This window comes from Bombina bombina, chromosome 6 (genome assembly GCF_027579735.1).
Source record: "Bombina bombina isolate aBomBom1 chromosome 6, aBomBom1.pri, whole genome shotgun sequence".
Lineage (NCBI taxonomy): Eukaryota > Metazoa > Chordata > Amphibia > Anura > Bombinatoridae > Bombina > Bombina bombina.
Genome location: NC_069504.1, coordinates 990,491,712 through 990,511,806, shown reverse-complemented (window position 1 = coordinate 990,511,806; position 20,095 = coordinate 990,491,712). Strand labels below are relative to the sequence as shown.

The 20,095-nt window shown below is 42.1% G+C and overlaps 1 protein-coding gene and 1 long non-coding RNA gene across 6 annotated transcripts in view; both read left to right on the top strand.

The window, feature by feature from the left end:
• Positions 1 to 20,095, top strand: part of TNIP1 (TNFAIP3 interacting protein 1) — a 229,059-nt gene that overhangs the window by 130,232 nt on the left and 78,732 nt on the right. The window lies entirely within an intron of this gene.
• On the top strand, positions 12,350 to 17,155 carry LOC128664028 (uncharacterized). The gene is made up of 2 exons (XR_008402916.1): positions 12,350 to 12,443; positions 16,406 to 17,155. It is a non-coding gene; the product is annotated as an uncharacterized LOC128664028 (long non-coding RNA).

Below are 20,095 nucleotides of genomic sequence, written 5' to 3'. Positions count from 1 at the left end.
TACACACGGATAAACCAATGTCGTCTCACTCGAAGTGATTACATCATATTGAGATACCGGTTGGGTGGACCCCTCCCACAACATACCTTGTGAATATTCTTCCTCTAACTGCTAGGCTGTTAAATAGCGAGACATTAATGTGAGAACAAACATAACCTAGGGGACGAAAAGTATCAATCATCCCTTTGCGAAACACATTTATCTCTATGTGCAAATACTGCATTCTTTCAGTCTTGTGTTGACATAGTATTTGTTTATTAATAGGGTCTTTACTAAAGCTGCTAACCTATATGAATGGTTTGTGTTAGGAAAAGCAGTTGGTTTGTGTTAGGAAAAGCAGTCTTCGGCTTTTTTTTGTTTTTCAAAAGCTTTCTGTAAATTATCAAAACACATGAAAAAAATATGATTTAGGGAAATGTATGCAGTAGACACTAAGAGCTAGATTTATCAAGGGCTAGGAGAATTCCCCTTTATATTCTCCTCAGAGTTCTCTGCAGCTCACGGTAGGAGAGGTGCACAGGTGTGCACAAATTTCTAATTTATTATTTGCGCTGTTTGGAAGGCGAGGTGGGGTGATTTACGATAAATTTGTCCACACAAAAAAAGGAAGTTCTCCGGATTTATCATTTCAAACCCGTGTTTTTTTTTTTTTTAGGTAGTATTTTTGTTGTTGTTGCTAACTTCAAGTAATCCATTACATTTGCGTTTTACATGGGGCAAATTTGCGCTTTAATTTATTTCTCTTACATGTTTGCTTTAATCTTTTGTAGAAAAAATATACCTAGGTAGGCTTTGGAGCAGCAATATTCTACTGGGAGCTATCAAGGCACATTTGGTGAGACTATGGGCTAGATTTATCAAAGGCAAGTCGTAGTGTCTATTACATACGCCTGTAACTGCGCCTCATCTCGCCTCTGCAAGGGCGCACATGTGCGATTATATGATAAATCCCACTGATCGTAATTTGACTTCTCCATATTTATCATTCTAGACCTCTATATGTAAATTTTGCGCATATATGTCTACAGTGTGATAATAGGTTACATCTGTAATATATTTATCTTTCTCTGTCTATCTACATATCTATCTTATGTATATGTGTATATATATATATATATATATATATATATATATATACTCTGATACATTCCTCCTGTATGTGTTTGTAAAATTTTGTCCAATAAAAAAATATTCATTGTTCAATGCAATAATCTTCTTATATGTGCTAATACAATCAATATCTATATATCAATATATCTATATATATATATATATATATATATATATATATATATATATATATATATATATATATATATATATATATATATATATATATATATATATATATATATATTTATTTATTTATTTTTTGTTATAAAGGATTTACTGAAATCCTTTTCGGCATCTGTTGACACTAGTATCAGAGGTATTTGATGTGTCTGAGCATGAGCCATTAGTTGGAGCACCTTTAAGGTGTTTTTTCGGGCCTCCCTTTCTGGCACAAAGCCCACCTGGTCGGGGTGAATCAACATGGGGAGAAATGTATTTATCCTAGTGGCTAAAATTTTGGCGTATATTTTTATGTCTGAATTCAGTAGGGAGATGGGTCTGAAGTTTTCAGGTCTGTCTGGTGTCTTGCCTGGCTTAGGGAGGACTGTTATATGTGCTCCCAGCATGTGCTCTGTAAAGCCTCTTACCGCTGTGATTGAATTAAACATAAAAGTTAGTGGTTGCAGTAGGTGGTGCATATATGTTTTATAGTATTTAATGCTTAGACCATCAGGTCCTGGGCTCTTCCCATTGGGCATATTTTTTCTGGATAGTTTGGTTTCCTCTGCAGTAATGGGGGCATCTAAAAAGTCTGAGTTTTCCGCCGTCAGTTTGTTCAGTTGTATGTCCGATAAAAATTGATCTATGTCCTCCTGACCGCTATCATTACTCAGGTTATACAATGTCTCATAGTAAGATCTAAAAACCTCTGCTATGATCTTGCTATCTTTAAGTGTCAAACCTTCTTTCTCTGTAATTGTGTATATGTGGGTGCTCAGTTGCTTGCGTTTGAGGGCTTTCGCCAGTGATGAGCCTACCTTATCATTAAGGTCAAAGTATTTCTGCTTGAGGAAAGCCGCTTTGCATTGGTAATTTTTTGTGAGATGTGTGTTGAGATCATCTCTGGCCTGAAGAAGAGATTTCAATGTATCCACTGAAGAGGGGTGTTTCTTATGCTCTGTCTCCCAGTACCTAATCTGACTTAGAGCGGAATTTAGAAATGGTCTATTACTCCTATTTTCTCTCGCCCTATGTTTAATACATTCTCCTCTTATTACGCACTTATGTGCCTCCCACACTGTGATTGGAGTCACTAATGTTTTCCCTGAAGTAATGTCCTAGGGTTGTGTCAATGTCTAATTTGTTCAGAGGGTTATCTAATATGGTTCCTTCAAGTCTCCAAATGAGGCGGAGTGCGGGTGAAGTGGGCCAGTTAATTTTACATTGAACTGGTGAATGATCAGACCATGTGAGCGGAAGGATAGTGGGATTATCAATGACAGACCTAATTGGTCGCTCAAAATGTAGTCTATCCTAGTGTTTGTGCGGTGTGGGTGTGAATAAAATGTATAGTCATGTACGTTAGGGTTCACAGACCTCCATATGTCGTGCAATTTCAGTGAGTGTGAGTGTATTGTCTTAATGGTACGTTTAGATGCGCAGGATATACCTGTGGAGGTGTCTATTGTGGGGTCTAGTGGTAAGTTAAAATCCCCACCCATAAATAGCATTCCCTTTGTATGTTCAAGCATTGAGTGACTTGTTTGAAAAGTATGTGTTGTCCCGTGTTCGGGAGATAAACATTTACAAATGTGATTATTGTATAAGTGGCCAGAGACTATGATATATCTGCCGTTTTGGATCTTTTATTACCTATGTAGGTTGAAATTGCATTGAGTTGCTAAATAGAATCCCCACACCACCTTTTCTCTTGTAAGGTGTATCCAGTCCACGGATTCATCCTTTACTTGTGGGATATTCTCCTTCCTAACAGGAAGTGGCAAAGAGAGCAAACAGCAGAGCTGTCCATATAGCTCCCCCTCTAGCTCCACCCCCCAGTCATTCTCTTTGCCGGCTCTAAGCAATAGGGTCTCTCTCGGAAGGGTAAAGTGAATGTGGTGTTAGATTTGTAGTTTTTGTTCTACAAGCAAAAGTTTGTTATTTTTAAATGGTACCGGTTTGTACTATTTACTCTCCAGCAGAAAAGGGATGAAGATTTCTGCAGAGAGGAAAATTATTTTAGCATGTTGTAACTAAAATCCACTGCTGTTCCCACACAGGACTGAGGAGTACAAGAAAACTTCAGTTGGGGGAAACGGTTTGCAGATTAGGCTGCAATAAGGTATGTTCAGTCATTTATTTCTAGACAAGACTGTGATAATGCGGGAAGGGTAAGCTTTATTCAGAGACTAAGTATGGAATTACAAGCTTACATTGCAGGGCTAATTTATGCTGGTTGACACTTTTTTATGGGTTGACACTTTTTTATGGCAAACGTTTTTTTCTTATAAACATCGTTTTTGAGATACTTAGAAGGTCCCTTTGGGTTTCTTTCAGGGGTTGTTACCCACATGGCTAATATTATAACTCCTAGGAGTGTTTCTTTAGGCCTCACAGCACCGGAGGTGGGAGGGGCCTAATTTTGCGCCTCAGATGCGCAGTTAGATGGACTAGATCTTCAGGCTGTGTTCACATGGTGGCTCCTGCTACAATTTGAGGAACCATAAGAAGCTTTTTCCCCATAAATTCGACTCCTAAGGGAAGGTAGGGCCACAGCAGAGCTGTGGCAAGGTGCTAAATTTGTTTTAACTGGTCTGTTAGCTTACTATTGATCCGGTTTGGGCATTAAGGGGTTAATCGATTTTTTTTTGCTAGTTGTGCAATCTCACCAATGCTTTAGGTACATACTGTGAAAATTTCAGAAAGTTTGGTGCATTTTTCACTGTTTTGGAAAATTGTGTGCCTTTTTTATTATTTAAAGGCACAGTAATGTTTTTTTGCAAAGTGTGTTTTTGCTTGATTAATGTGATTTCTAAGCCTGTTTGTCTTACTACTAGTCTGTTAAACATGTCTGTCACCAAGGAAAATCCTTGTTCAATGTGTTTAGAAGCCATGGTGGAACCCCCTCTCAAAATGTGTCCCACGTGTACTGATATGTCTATACATTTTAAAGATCATATTGTTGCACTTAAAAATGTGGCCCAAGATGATTCTCAGACAGAAGGTAATGAGGTTAGCCCGTTGACCTCTCCCCAAGTGTCACAACCAGTTACGCCCGCTCAAGCGACGCCTAGCACCTCTAGCGCGTCTAACTCTTTTACCTTACAAGATTTCGCGGCAGTTATGGATAATACCCTCTCAGTATTTTTATCTAAGCTGCCCATGTTACCTGCAAAGCGTGATAACTCTGTTTTAAGAACAGATTATGAGCATTCTGACGCTTTAGTAGCCGTATCCGATATACACTCTCAACGCTCTGAGGGGCGAGGGATGTGCTGTCTGAGGGAGAAGTTTCCGATTCGGGAAAGGTTGCTCCTCAGACAGACTCAGATACGTTGGCTTTTAAATTTAAACTAGAACACCTCCGCTTATTACTCAGGGAGGTATTAGTTACTCTGGATGACTGTGACCCTTTGGTGGTCCTAGAGAAATTGTGTAAAATGGACAAGTACCTAGAAGTTCCTGTTTATACTGATGTGTTCCCGGTCCCTAAGAGGATTGCGGATATAGTAACTAGGGAGTGGGATAGACCAGGTATTCCGTTTGTTCCCCCTCCTGTTTTTAAGAAAATGTTCCCTATATCTGGCACCACGCGGGACTCGTGGCAGACGGTCCCTAAGGTGGAGGGGGCTGTTTCTTCACTTGCTAAACACACAACCATACCAATTGAGGACAGTTGTGCTTTTAAAAACCCTATGGATAAAAAATTAGAGGGTTTACTTAAGAAAATTTTTGTTCATCAAGGTTTTCTTCTCCAACCTATAGCGTGCATTGTTCCTGTAACTACTGCAGCTGCTTTCTGGTTCGAGGCGCTGGAAGATGCGCTCCAGACGGAGACCAAATATGAGGATATTATGGACAGAATTAAGGCTCTTAAGCTGGCTAATTCTTTTATCACAGATGCCGCTTTCCAACTAGCTAAGTTAGCGGCAAAGAATTCAGGTTTCGCCATTCTGGAGCGCAGGGCGCTATGGCTCAAGTCCTGGTCGGCCGATGTGTCGTCAAAATCCAAACTGCTGAACATCCCTTTCAAAGGAAAGACCCTTTTCGGGCCTGAATTGAAAGAGATTATCTCAGAAATCATTGGGGGAAAAGGCCATGCTCTCCCTCAGGACAAGTCCTTTAAGACAAAGAGCAAACAAAACAATTTTCGTTTCTTTCGGAATTTCAGGAGCGGTCTCGCTTCGTCCTCCCCTGCTGCAAAGCAAGAGGGTAACACTTCACAACCCAGGGCAGCCTGGAAACCTTAACAGGGCTGGAACAAGGGTAAACAGGCCAAGAATCCTGCAGCGGCCCCCAAGACAGCATGAAGGGGTAGCCCCCGATCCGGGACCGGATCTAGTAGGGGGCAGACTCTCTTCGCTCAGGCCTGGGCAAGAGACGTACACGATCCCTGGGCCTTAGAGATTGTATCCCAGGGATATCTTCTAGAATTCAAGGACTCCCCTCCAAGGGGAAGGTTCCATATTTCTCGTCTGTCTATAGACACGATAAAGAAAGAGGCGTTCTTACGCTGTGTAGAAGACCTACATACAATGGGAGTGATCCGCCCAGTTCCAATTGTGGAACAAGGGCTGGGGTTTTACTCGAACCTGTTTGTGGTTGCCAAAAAAGAAGGAACTTTCAGACCAATCCTGGATCTCAAAATTCTAAACAAATTCCTCAGAGTCCCATCATTCAAGATGGAGACCATTCGGACAATCTTACCAATGATCCAGGAGGATCAATATATGACTACCGTGGATCTAAAGGATGCGTATCTACACATTCCTATCCACAAAGATCATCACCAGTTTCTCAGGTTTGCCTTTCTGGACAAGCATTTTCAGTTTGTGGCTCTCACTTTCGGGTTGGCCACTACTCCCAGAATTTTCACAAAGGTGCTAGGGTCCCTCCTGGCGGTGCTAAGACCGCGGGGCATAGCAGTGGCGCCTTATCTAGACGACATCTTAATTCAGGCGTCAACTTTCCAAAGAGCCAAGTCTCACACGGAAATCGTAGTGGCCTTTCTGAGGTCTCATGGGTGGAAAGTGAACATCAAAAAGAGTTCTCTCTCCCCCTCACAAGAGTTCCCTTCCTAGGAACACTAATAGACTCGGTAGAAATGAAAATATTTCTAATGGAGGTCAGAAATTTAAAACTCTTAACTACTTGCCGAGCTCTTCATTCCATTCCTCGGCCGTCTGTAGCTCAGTGCATGGAGACAATCTGACTAATGGTAGCGGCAATGGACATAGTCCCTTTTGCACGGATACACCTCAGACCACTGCAACTATGCATGCTCAAACAGTGGAATGGGGATTATGCAGATTTGTCTCCTCAAATACAGTTGGACCAGGGGACCAGAGATTCTCTTCTCTGGTGGTTGTCTGAGGATCACCTGGCTCAGGGAATGTGTTTTCGCAGACCAGAGTGGATCATCATAACGACCGACGCCAGTCTGTTGGGCTGGGGTGCTGTCTGGGACTCCCTGAAAGCTCAGGGCTTATGGTCTCGGGAAGAAGCTCTTCTCCCGATAAACATTCTGGAACTGAGGGCGATATTCAACGCTCTTCAGGCATGGCCTCAGCTAGCTGCGGCCAAATTCATCAGATTTCAGTCAGACAACATCACGACTGTAGCTTACATCAACCATCAAGGGGGGAACAAGGAGTCCCCTAGCAATGATGGAAGTAACCAAAATAATCAGGTGGGCGGAGGATAACTCTTGCCACCTCTCAGCAATTCACATCCCAGGAGTAGACAACTGGGAAGCAGATTTTCTAAGTCGTCAGACTTTTCATCCGGGGGAGTGGGAACTCCACCCGGAGGTATTTGCCCAGCTGATTCAGCGATGGGGCACTCCAGAATTGGATCTGATGGCGTCCCATCAGAATGCCAAACTTCCTCTTTATGGGTCCAGGTCCCGGGATCCCCAGGCGGCGTTGATAGATGCTCTAGCAGCGCCTTGGTCCTTCAATCTGGCCTATGTGTTTCCACCGTTTCCTCTCCTTCCTCGTCTGGTTGCCGGAATCAAGCAGGAGAGGGCGTCGGTGATTCTAATAGCGCCTGCGTGGCCACGCAGAACCTGGTATGCAGAACTAGTGAACGTCTGTTACACAATCTTGATGTGGTTCGTGCTTTAAAGTTCTACTTACAAGCAACTAAGGATTTCAGACAAACAACTTCATTGTTTGTCATCTATTCTGGTAAGAGGAGAGGTCAGAAGGCGACTGCTACCTCTTTTTCCTTTTGGCTGAAAAGCATCATCCGTCTGGCCTATGAGACTGCTGGTCAGCAGCCTCCTGAAACAATTACTGCTCATTCTACAAGAGCAGTGGCTTCCACATGGGCTTTTAAAAATGAGGCTTCTGTTGAACAGATTTGTAAGGCAGCGACTTGGTCTTGGCTGCATACCTTTTCCAAATGTTACAAATTCAATACTTTTGCTTCTTCGGAGGCTATTTTTGGGAGAAAGGTTTTACAAGCAGTGGTGCCTTCCGTTTAAGGTACCTGTCTTGTTCCCTCCCTTCATCCGTGTCCTAAAGCTTTGGTATTGGTATCCCACAAGTAAAGGATGAATCCGTGGACTTGGATACACCTTACAAGAGAAAACAGAATTTATGCTTACCTGATAAATTTCTTTCTGTTGTTGTGTATCCAGTCCACGGCCCGCCCTGGCTATTAAGTCAGGTAGATCTTTTTGTTTAAACTACAGTCACCACTGCACCCTATGGTTTCTCCTTTTTCTTCCTAACCTCCGGTCGAATGACTGGGGGGTGGAGCTAGAGGGGGAGCTATATGGACAGCTCTGCTGTGTGCTCTCTTTGCCACTTCCTGTTAGGAAGGAGAATATCCCACAAGTAAAGGATGAATCTGTGGACTGGATACACCACAAGCGAAAGTAATTTATCAGGTAAGCATAAATTCTGTTTTTTTCTTTACCAGATGCTAGAAAAGCTGATCTAAACCTCTTGTGTATATATGTTGGCTCCCTCCCCCTCTGGAAGTGTGTCTCCTGAATAAAAATTATGTCTCCTGAGGCATGATGTAGTTGGTTAAAGGCAATTGATCTCTTCTCTGGGCTATTCAGGCCTTTTGCATTTATAGAGATCAGTGCAATGGGTTTAGCACCTAGTTCAGGGCCCCTCTCCATTTTTGTTGGGGCTTGATAAGCAGTTAGGTATAATATGAGGGGAGTAAGTAGTATTAGTATTTATAGTGTGTGGACACGATCCTATCTGTATATCTGAGTGTGACAGGGCTCCATTGACTAGTGACGGATGTCCTCAGTGAGTGTGTTGGTGATATGTGTATTTATCAATGACTTAGAATCTCTGTCCACTCTTTACATATACAGTAAATATAACCTTATGATATATAAAAAGGTAACGAAAAAATGGCAGTTGAATATTTACCATCTGGGGTAATCTGATCAAAACACTCAACAACAGATATATAACATTAACAAGGTGGGTAGTATCCCACGTCTGCGATCCCTTATTGGAATTTTAACTATGAAAGGTGTAATAAAACATACAACCTGTAGCCTTTTAATGTAACATGAAAGTCCCAGCAGGGTGTTTTGTTCATTTTAGGCAGTCTCTCCAATTGATTCTGTAGCACAGCTAGAAGCTGCCATTGGTGTGAGGTCATCTTGTCTTTGGTTTGTTCCTGGTGTCATTCTGGTTCGTCCTGAGAATGGTTGGTGCTCCATTGTGTCTTGTGTTTGCATTTCAGGTGACTTGATGGTGATCCTTAAAATCTCACAAAAGCGCTCCAGGTTCTCTTGGTTTCAGAAGATAGCAGTAGCATCCCCTTTTGTGGCAATAATACTGACCGGGAAGCCCCACCGGTATTGGATATTTTGATTTCGTAGTGTCTTGGTGATGTAACTGAGGTCCCTCCTCTTCTGCAAAGTGGCAGGTCAGCGTAAATTTGTATTAGTGTGTCAAATCTTTTTTTTTGTCTAGCATATTTCAAGATGTCCTCTTTGTCTTTAAAGTGCAACATTTTCAGGATGACATCCCTGGGGGGCGCCTTGGGGGGGTTTTGCACGTAGGGCCCTATGTGCTCTCTCAATGTGTAAGTCGGGCGTATTTTCGTTGCCTCTGAGTGTCTGAAATAGACTCTGTAGGCATCCCTCTAGTGCCGTTGGCTGCACACTCTCTGGACTTCCCCTGATGCAGAGATTGTTCCTCCTGCCCCGATTGTCAAAGTCTTCCACCTTTTCAAGTAGATGGTGAATAGTTTCCTCTTGTTCATATGCCATACGGGATACATGCTGAATATGATTGTAAGTGACGTCATTTTCTTCTAAATTTGTGACCCTCTGCGTTACCCTTGTAAGGTCCCTCTTTAACTCTCCATACCAGCTCTTCATATCTGTAATTAACTCCTTTACATCATCTTTGGTGCAGAGTGACTTCAAATCATCTTTAGTTACATCTACTGGGTTTGCAGCCTGAGAGGATTTGCTCGCTGTGTTTGCCATATTTGGGTTAGGGGTTTCAGAGGGGGCTAATTGTGCAGTTTCTTATTGCTTCAAGTAATTTTGCATTGTCCGGGTGTTGTGTGGTGTCTGGCTTGTTAGACCTTCGTCCTGGCATATCCAGAGTATATTATTTTGGTGCCACCTTGTTCTAGTATAAATATGTGCTCAGGGTCTCCCTGATAATCTGTTAACTTCTATACACCAAAGTGCACTTCTGCTGCTGTATTGTTGTTTGTTTATTGCAGCTGCATAGGTATATGTGTACTGTGTGCCTTATAGAACCCCTTCAGTCCTTTGGCTGATCTGTAATGTTGCTTTGTTTTAAAGTTGATAAACGTTTGTGTTATTTTAATACAATGGGTGTCAGATCACTTAAGGAGAAGGTGGGATATATGCGATTTTGCTGTGCAACCGTTGAGTACTATTGCTGTGCTGTTCCCTCTGTAACTGATTGCTATCCCAGTAATGTGCTCACCTCATTCTCAGGGACGGATGGCTTCGTTTCTGAATTCACAGGCCGTATGGGAATATCTGCTGTGCGGTCCGCCAAGCTCATATGCCAGGATGTTTGTGGTTCTTGCATCCGCAGCTTATCCGCTGCAGTCAGCCTGTTCACACTCCATTTTAAATACCAACCGTTCCTGTGTCAGTTGCCTGGTGTCTTTTCTAAAATGGCGCGGCGCCTTCTCCCCAGCGTGTCAGCTCTGCTTTACTAGCTGAAGTTCCGAGACGTAGTCGGCCTCCGTCAGCACCGTTTTCAGACTATGACCACAGAAATGAGCATGCCAAATTTGTGTATTCTCAATTAACACAACTAGCATGACTATGTTAATTGCTATTCCAAACGTTGCATACACATTTGAAAAGGAAATGTGCAATGACACATACATGTTTATTGAATTCCAGGAGTTGCCAGAATGTTAATTATAAACAATGATTAAAGTCTATGTAATGAAAAAAAAACTTGCATTTCCTCACATAGCTCCTTATGAGAGCTCGCAGTTTACGCTGCTTTCGATTAAGGTCATTGAAACGCTTCAACATTGTTTCCTGGTACGCAGAATCCCCGAAACCCTGCGAACTCTACGGACCATTTCACCCAGGATCTAATTCCTGCGGTCCTGATCTATTGTATATATTCCTCTCCTTTGTCTTGGAAAATATTTTTCCATTCTATAAGTGATTATAATTAACTCACCAATTGAATTTTTTTTGCCCTTGGCATCTTATTACAATAATAGAAACAGATATACAATTATGCTCAAATCAAAATCCCGGAAATGAAAAAATAGTATATGCGCAGTTATATTACATGTTCGAGGGCAATATTGACAGATATCAATGCACAATAAAATTCAATTTTTTTCTTGTTAAAGGATATATACATGCGTTGTAAAAAGCGGACACAAAGGCAAGCTACACTACTGTACCCGGCCAAGTTAAGGCTGCAGACACCTACTGGGCCTAAATACTTCAACAACCCAAAGGAACTGCAAACATTCCTAGACAAGGACATGCAAGATGACGTGCACTGATTTTGGGCGACCAAATTTCTTGCACCTTTTCCCCCTCTTCTTCTGTCTTCCTATGGGGGTCCAAGGAAGTGAGATATTTTTCGCTTTTGGACACACTCTAGAAGCGGACCAAGTGAGAGGTCCTCCTCCTAAAAAGATTCTGACTTATTGGCTACTGCTCCTACCATTGCAGCAGCATACCCCTGCCGCAGTTTTCCTAGGCGGCCGGGTCAAGGTGGCGATCCATGTTGAGACTGTACTCGTATCACCAATGGTTGAGATCTATTATGTTAGCTGTTATTTTATGTTCTTGAAGGTTAACAAAATGGTTATTGCTATTGTTCCCTCTGTTTTAATGCTCTTACCTCTAAATCCTGGGGTTTGGGGCCCTAAGCATAGCACATGTCCAACCCCTTACGTAGGTACAACTGGAACTGATGGTGGCCTGTTACATTTTGCTCCTGATAAAGGCTCCCCTCCTATCACACATATCCCGCCTAGTCCGGCCTCGGCCGACTGTACTTTACCGCAGAGACCCTCCTATCGCCTATTGTTAACTTTAATTTATTTGACCCTTTTCCTTGCCTGGAAACCCTATGCATCTGTATACCCTAGCACCAGCATTCTAACCATGCACTTGCCACGATACCCTTGCCTGTTTTGGGCGTATTTCTTCTTAATTAAAAAAGAAATCCTTGATAAGCTTTCAGCCACCATCTTATCTCCCAGTGCACAGGAGCCTCCCGGGCTGCACTTGAAAGCCCCTATGCCCTGTACTTCATCTGGCCCAGGCCTAGCTATAGACCAGGATAACGGAAATACCCCTAAACTATGTGTTTTGAAATGTTGGGCTTGGATATTACTTCTCTGTGCCTGTATGTCCTTAACTACATTGTTACTGCAGCATGTCTACCATTCCGCCGGTGCTCCACTCAAAAGCATTAACCGAGAGGTGACCTTGATCTCTCCTTCCCACATGGGCGAAGTGACTGGTAGCACCGTTGGAATGGGATGGGGATCTGGTGAGGGTTTGGGAATGTGGTTTTGTGCCCTGTTGATGCTTTTCTCTCTCTGCCTCCATCAGAAATCTTGCCTCCACTCCGGGGGACACCAACTGCGGAGAATGTCCGAGCTTTGGTGGTCTTGTGAGCTGTTGCCTTGGTTTCTCCCGCCTCTCTGTTTATGTAAGTACTGCACCCTGGCACACACCACCAGACCTTCTGACACACTTCTCCACTGCCTGACAGCATTGGAGAGAGAGGCCGCCTCCCTACTTCCCCTCTCCCTTGATTATTCCACCGTGCTCCAATTAATGTCTCCTCTGCTACACATTGTATGGCAGTACGATGTAATATAGTCTCGTGGAACGTGGGGGGCATTACATCCCCCGCTAAACGCAGTAAAATACTGCACTTCTTAAACTCCATACACGCTGACATAGCCCTCATACAGGAAACCCGCTTAACTCAGGAGGAACATGACAAGCTTAAAACTAGATGGGTGGGGCAGGTTATTAATACCCCAACGGAGGGACGGGGGAGGGGAGTAGCTATCTTGATTAGAAAAGGTCTTTCTGCCACTTTCAAAGATACACAGTTAGATCCTAGGGGACGCTACATTATTACCACTCTCAGTATTGCATCAAAATCATATCTACTCTGCAATGTATATGGCCCGAACAATCTCTCGCCCCACTTTTGGCAACACTTACAACTTTGTTAAGCAAGGAGAGGTGAGCTCCCAATAATCGTAGGGGGCGACTTTAACATGACGCAACTCTTACCGCTTGACAGATTTGTGGAAGTCTCGACTGGGCCGCCCCTACGAACCGTATCACGTAGACAGAAAGCTGAGGTAAAACTTATAGATAGACTCAAAACTGACTTGGGACTAGTGGACTTGTGGAGATTGCGCAACCCAACAGACAAGGACTATACTTGCATTTCTAAAACGCATCATACCATGTCTAGGATTGACTATTTCCTGACTGCTCCCGCCCTCACACCACATGTCCCTCTCACTAAGATCTTTCCTGTGACCATATCAGACCACGCACCTATCCTGCTCCTTCTGGACTTCACCCCACCAACTAACCTACAGAAAACTTGGCGATTCCCCTCTTTCCTTTACAATAACGCCGACTTTCGGCAACAACTACGCTCTTTCTGGATAGACTACAATGCAGATAATGCACAACACAGAGATAATTCAGACCACTTCTGGCATGCCTCTAAGGCTGTTATGAGAGGAAGAATTACAGCTTATACCTCACATCACAACCGCAAGAGCAAGAAAATCACAGATGAGATGTTAACAAAGCTTGCAAAAGCGTATAACAACTATCTCTCCCATCCCTCACCCCAAACTAGACAACAGTACTACGACCTCAAAAAGGAGAGAGATACACATATTCAAATGGTAGATAACGCGTATGCTATTCATAGACAGGGGAAGTTTTACAGATATGGGAACAAGGCTGGTAGAACCATGGCCTCCATGGTCAAGGTGGTTACACCTAAAACATATATCCCAGCGCTGGCTGCTGAGGGAAAATTATGCACCGACACCCCGACAATTATGCGTGAATTTGTCTCTTACTACACCAGCCTGTACTCTAAGCAAGAGATTTCAGAACCTGACAAATGCTCATTCTAGAATAATGTGGGTGTTCCTACTTTGACGCAGGACCAATTGTCCTCTCTTAATGCCCCCATTCAGCCGAGGGAGGTGATAGACACCATTAAACGCATCAAACTTGGCAAAGCGGCGGGACCTGATGGTCTCCCCGCAGAGTACTACAAACTTTTAGCCTCTGACATAGCCCCCACTCTAGCGACCCTTTTCTCTGCGTATCTTTCTGGGGCCTCTGTCCCTGACCCCAGATTTTCTGACGCAAACATCTGTGTAATACTCAAACCCGATAAAGATCCCACGGTACCCTCCTCTTACAGGCCGATCTCCTTACTAAATGGAGACTATAAACTACTAACTAAAATCCTGGCTAATAGGTTGGCAGAGGTGCTCCACTTTCTGGTGCACCCCGATCAAACGGGCTTTGTCAAGCATCGTTCCTCGGTATTTAACCTGAGAAAAACTCTTGCGGTCATTGACCACTATCACAGAGCCCAAGTATCCTCCATAGATAATCCACTGCCTGACGCTTGCCTTTTTGCTGTAGACGCTGAAAAGGCGTTTGACAGGGTGGAATGGGACCATCTCTATACAGCGCTGGCCAAATTTGGAATAACGGGGCATTTCCTAGAGGTCATACAAAGACTGTACGAATCTCCCTCGGCATCCATAATCATAAATAACGGTTTGTCTCCCTCCTTCGAGCTAGGTAGGGGAACCAGGCAAGGTTGCCCACTGTCCCGCTCCTATTTGATCTGGCAATTGAGCCACTAGCCTGTTACATACGCCAACACTGTCCTGGCCTTCGGATTCACTCACAACTCCTTCACCTATCTCTCTTTGCAGATGACTTGCTACTTTATGTGAGCGATCCTGCCATGAATCTGCCTGGGCTGTTGGAAATTCTATCGACCTTTGGTAGATTCACTGGTTATAAAATAAATATTGACAAATCGGAAGTCACATGGCTCCAAAATAGTAAAAATAGCACACTTAGCGACACTAACGTACATGTCACAGCTGGGTCCTTTAAATATTTAGGCATCCAACTCCATGTTGACCCTATGCTCCTCTACAACCTCAATATTCCTAGAGTCATAGCTAGTACCCAGGCTCTTATCAGAAGCTGGCGGGGGCTCCCCTTAACTTTACATGGTAGAATTCACCTTCTCAAAATGATCATCCTTCCTAAAATGTTATATCCCTTGCAGATGCTCCCTCTCCTACTCCACAATAAAGACATTCAAAATATTACTACTATATTTGCCTCATTTGTTTGGAGCCAGAGGAAGCATAGGATTAGTAAAACTAAACTATCTATGTCAGTGAATGCGGGAGGCCTTAAGTTTCCAAATATCCAATGGTATAATTGGGCGACGCTAGCTAAACTGACCATGGGGTGGCTTACCAAATCTACCTACTTTAGCCCCGCCGTGGAACTAGACTTAATTGCACCTCTCAATGCAGCTTATCTACCACATGCTAAACTATCCTCCCTCCCCTCCCACATCTCTCAAAGCATACTCTTTCGGGACCCCCCTAGAGTGTGGCACAGAATGTGCAGATTCTGGAAAATTGACCATGAGACCACCAAATATTTACCTCTCCAAGGGAACCCCAAATTCATCCCGGGATACACTACTCGGGCCTTCCACATATGGGAGACCCTTGGGCTGACATCTATTGTGCAACTTCTTAACCCCACTACATTGCAAATCCTACCTTTCCAGGCTCTGAGAGAGACACACAACCTTTCACCAGGCACCATGTTTGCCTATTTCCAATGTAGACACTATGTTAGGGCCCTCATTACTACTAACCAGCTCACGAACACTAGTTCCTGTATAGATAGATTATACCGTGCTACGCTACGAGGCTCACACTCAATTACCAACATATACAACGAGATAACGGCCCATTTGGAGCAACAGGCTCTACAGACAATACACGACAAATGGCAGGGAACAAGGACAATATCTATCACCATGCCTGACCTAATTGATAGCTTCTCCAGGGTCCATATGGCCACTCTCTCGGCGTACTCGAGGGAAGCCCACACTAAACTCCTCCACCAGGCATATATTCTCCCGAAGCTTCGAGCTAAGATGGTACCGCAGGCAGTTGACAGCTGTAGTAAGTGCTCTTTCCCGTCCCCAGACATTATACACCTCCTTTGGGACTGCCCCAAACTTGTTGGACTGTGGGGTAAACTTGGCTATTGGCTACAAAGGGTCTTGGGCGACAGAGTAACCTTGACGTCCACCAACATTATTTTTTTACACGATTTCGAAGTAATATCGAAATACCGAAAATTCCTCTACTCTGTAGTGCTCCTTACTAGAAGACTAATCTTGCAATTCTGGGCGTCTAATAAGCCCCCCCCTTTAGAAAGCTCCTTCATGCCATACACAACCAAGTGCTTATAGAACAATCAGATGTACAGGGGGATTTAGAGAAAAGAATTAAAGTCTTCATACATAAATGGGAACCCTATCTCTTACATGTAACCCCACAGGTGCGAAATAGGATAATCTACCCCTTCCGTAACTCTTTGTTCATGTTGGAAGAAAACCTTCATGGCAGATGGTGTCTCCCTCCCCCAACTTCCACATCTTGAGAGCTATGCCGTATCTCACTTCTAAGCCTAGACCTCATCCGGCCCTGATACACTTGCCTTTTCTTCCCCTGTGTGCCGGGGTGCGAGTACCCCCCCCCCACACTTCTATCCCCTGGAGTGGAGGGCTTGATCAAGGGCTTTCTCACCCTTGTTATGTGTTAAGTTAATGTTTGTTTTATGTTTTATGTTTGTTATAATAGAAAAATGCTGGACTCTGTAGCAATGTGGAACCAATCTTGCTGTTAGCAGCATTTGCTTCTCAATTTGTGCTTAACTAATAGTGACTCTGTATATACTGTTCTCATGTTGTGGTGGAGCCAGTAACTATATAAATAAAGTTATTAAAAAAAAAAAAAAAAGCGGACACAAAGATAATTAAGCTAGTTCGTATTAAATTTAGTAATGTACTGCACATTTCACACGTTATTCATATTTGTATGATATGATTTTTTTTTAGTGAACATTTTTCTGCAGATTATTCTTAAATAAAATTCAATTTTAAATTAGGCAGTTACACTAAAGCACCAGTTCCGTTGCAATGTGTTGATTAACTGGAGAATAAAGCAATTTTTGAAAGTTTTATAATATATTGCTGCAGTTGAAAATTGGATTGCAAATTAGCTGCTGATAAAGAAAGAAATTGTAAAATGTCTCTTGAATAAATTTGTTTCCTTTTTTTTTTTTGCTCTAACATAGAAATGTAGTATTAAAAAAGTGCATTGCTCATAAGACCGGGAAAGGCTAGGGGGCGGGTTTGAAAAAAATCTGAGAGACAGAATACTGCATATTTGACTATTCACTTCAAACAGCACTTTACTGTGGATGCGCCGTGTTAAGAAAAACTTACACAGTGGAGCCAGAGCAAAGCTCTGTTTGAAGAGAACAGCCTGATGTGGAGCAGCGCTGCAAATTTAAAGCAGTCCAGTTCCTGCATGTGTCCTTTTCTTTCTGCAGACATGCTGCATTTTCATGCAATGACATCTCAGATCACTGCATGTTCTGCCTTAGGGGATATGTGCACTATATTTTATTTTTAAAGCGCAAAATAAATGTATATCAATGCGCAGAAATAAGACATCAATTTAGGAAATACAAGTAATATGGTAAATAAAAGAAATATATATATACTGTACACACATACAGTGGATATAAAAAGTCTACACACCCCTGTTAAAATGTCAGGTTTCTGTGATGTAAAAAAAAATAGACAAAGATAAATCATTTCAGAACTTTTTCCACCTTTAATGTGACCTATAAACTGTACAACTCAATTGAAAAACAAACTCAAATCTTTAAAGGATTACTTTCCGTTATAATTTTTAAGCCAAACAACTAACATATTAAAGTTAATAAACATTAATTAAAACCTACTGATCTATATTTTCTCCAAAACGAAGTTTCATAACATTCTAAAAGTTATATCTTTTATTTGCCGATGATGTCACGTTATCCTGCCCACTATTTTCAGCACTGCATGTTCAAAATACTAAAACCAATGAAATTGTGTTTAAAGCGCCATTTTGAAACCTAGGTATTGTAAACGGATTGGTACAGAGCAAAGGATACCTGCGGAGTGGGTTTGGAAAACAATTACATTTGCAGACAAGATTTCTGATATACGGTAGAGATATGTTAATGAAATGCTATTGATAAAAAGCGTATTTGGGGTAGTTAGTTAGTAACAGGCATAGAAAATATTTACTTACAGTGGCCCTTTAAGGTGGAGGGAAGTAAACAAAAGAAAACTAAAATAATGTGGTCTTATAACTGGGGATGTAGCTGTGTTCAGAATTAAGCAATTACATTCAAAACCATGTTAAATAATAGTCATCACACTGCCTTAATTTAAAGTGCTTCTGATTAACCCCAAATAAAGTTCAGCTGTTCTAGTAGGTCTTTCCTGACATTTTCTTAGTCGCGTCCTACACAAAAGCCATGGTCCGCAGAGAGCTTCTAAAGCATCAGAGGGATCTCATTGTTAAAAGGTATCAGTCAGGAGAAGGGTACAAAAGAATTTCCAAGGCATTAGATATACCATGGAACACAGTGAAGAAAGTCATCATCAAGTGAAGAAAATATGGTGCAACAGTGACATTACCAAGAACTGGGTGTCCCTCCAAAATTGATGAAAAGACGAGAAGAAAACTGGTCTGGGAGGCTACCAAGAGGTCTACAGCAACATTAAAGGAGCTGCAGGAATATCTGGCAAGTACTGGCTGTGTGGTACATGTGACAACAATCTCACGTATGCTTCATATGTCTGGGCTATGGGGTAGAGTGGCAAGACGGAAGCCTTTTCTTACGAAGAAAAACATCCAAGCCCAGATAAATTTAGCAAAAGCACATCTGAAGTCTCCCAAAAGCATGTGAGAAAAAGGTGTTATGGTCTGATGAAACCAAGGTTGAACTTTTTGGCAACAATTCCAAAAGGTATGTTTGGCGCAAAAACAACACTGCATATCACCAAAAGAACACCATATAGTCTAATATACACACAAGGTGTTAAATTCAGACGCCCAATTTTAGCACTATTCCCGTATAAATCTCGGTTTAATTTTCGAGTACAGTCAGACAACATTTACTTGCGTTTCTTTTGGCATCTCATTTGCGCATTACTAAAGGCAAAAATGGACAGATTAGCTAAAATAAAAAAAGTACTCTATCTTCAGATGTGTAAAAAATGTCGGCTATACAGAGATTCGCATATGTATATATGGCGAAATAGAGAACACATAATTGTAGGAGAAACTACAGTTCACTATTGGCGCAAAGCAATGATGAATACAAAACAAGGCGTATTTCTATGTCTGCCTCTAAAATTACGTCTGTAACCAATGTGTATTAGCGGTGTCGGGAGCGCGCCTGTGCGCCTAGACGAATGCAGACGAAGTGCAAATTAATTACTTTCTGATTTGCGCAATTATAGGCGCGATTGCTTTAATAAATATGGCGATTGGTGCGTATGCGATATTTTGCCCGCAATTACAGGCGAATTGCTTTGATAAATCTAGCCCTATGTGTGTTACCACAATACATTTTTAATTTAAAGGGACATGAAACCCACATTTTTTCTTTCATGATTTAGAAAGAGCATACAATTATAAACAACTTTCTAATTTACTTCTATTATCTATTTTGCTTCATTCTCTTGATATTCTTTGCTGAAAAGCATATCTAGATATGCTTAGTAGCTGATGATTGGTAGCTGCACATAGATGCCTCCTGTGATTGGTTCACTGTGTGCATTGCTATTTCTTCATTAAAGTATAGCTAAAGAATAAAGCAAATTAGGTAATAGAAGTAAATTGGAATGTTGTTTAAAATTATATTCTCTACCTTAATCATGAAAGAAAATGTTTGGGTATAGTGTCCCTTTAACTTTCTTATAATAATGACACTTTGTAACCATAACACATAGAATTTTCTTTGTGTGTGGGCCAATTTTGTGTTCTATGTTTTTGGCGTCTGTATTCTATATTTTGTCCCTGTATTGTAAGCATTTGCAAGCGCATATTTTCTTTATTCTTAGGCCGTTCCTGACGCCTAGCCAAAGATAGACCTGCTAGAATCAGAAAGTGCTCCATCAGA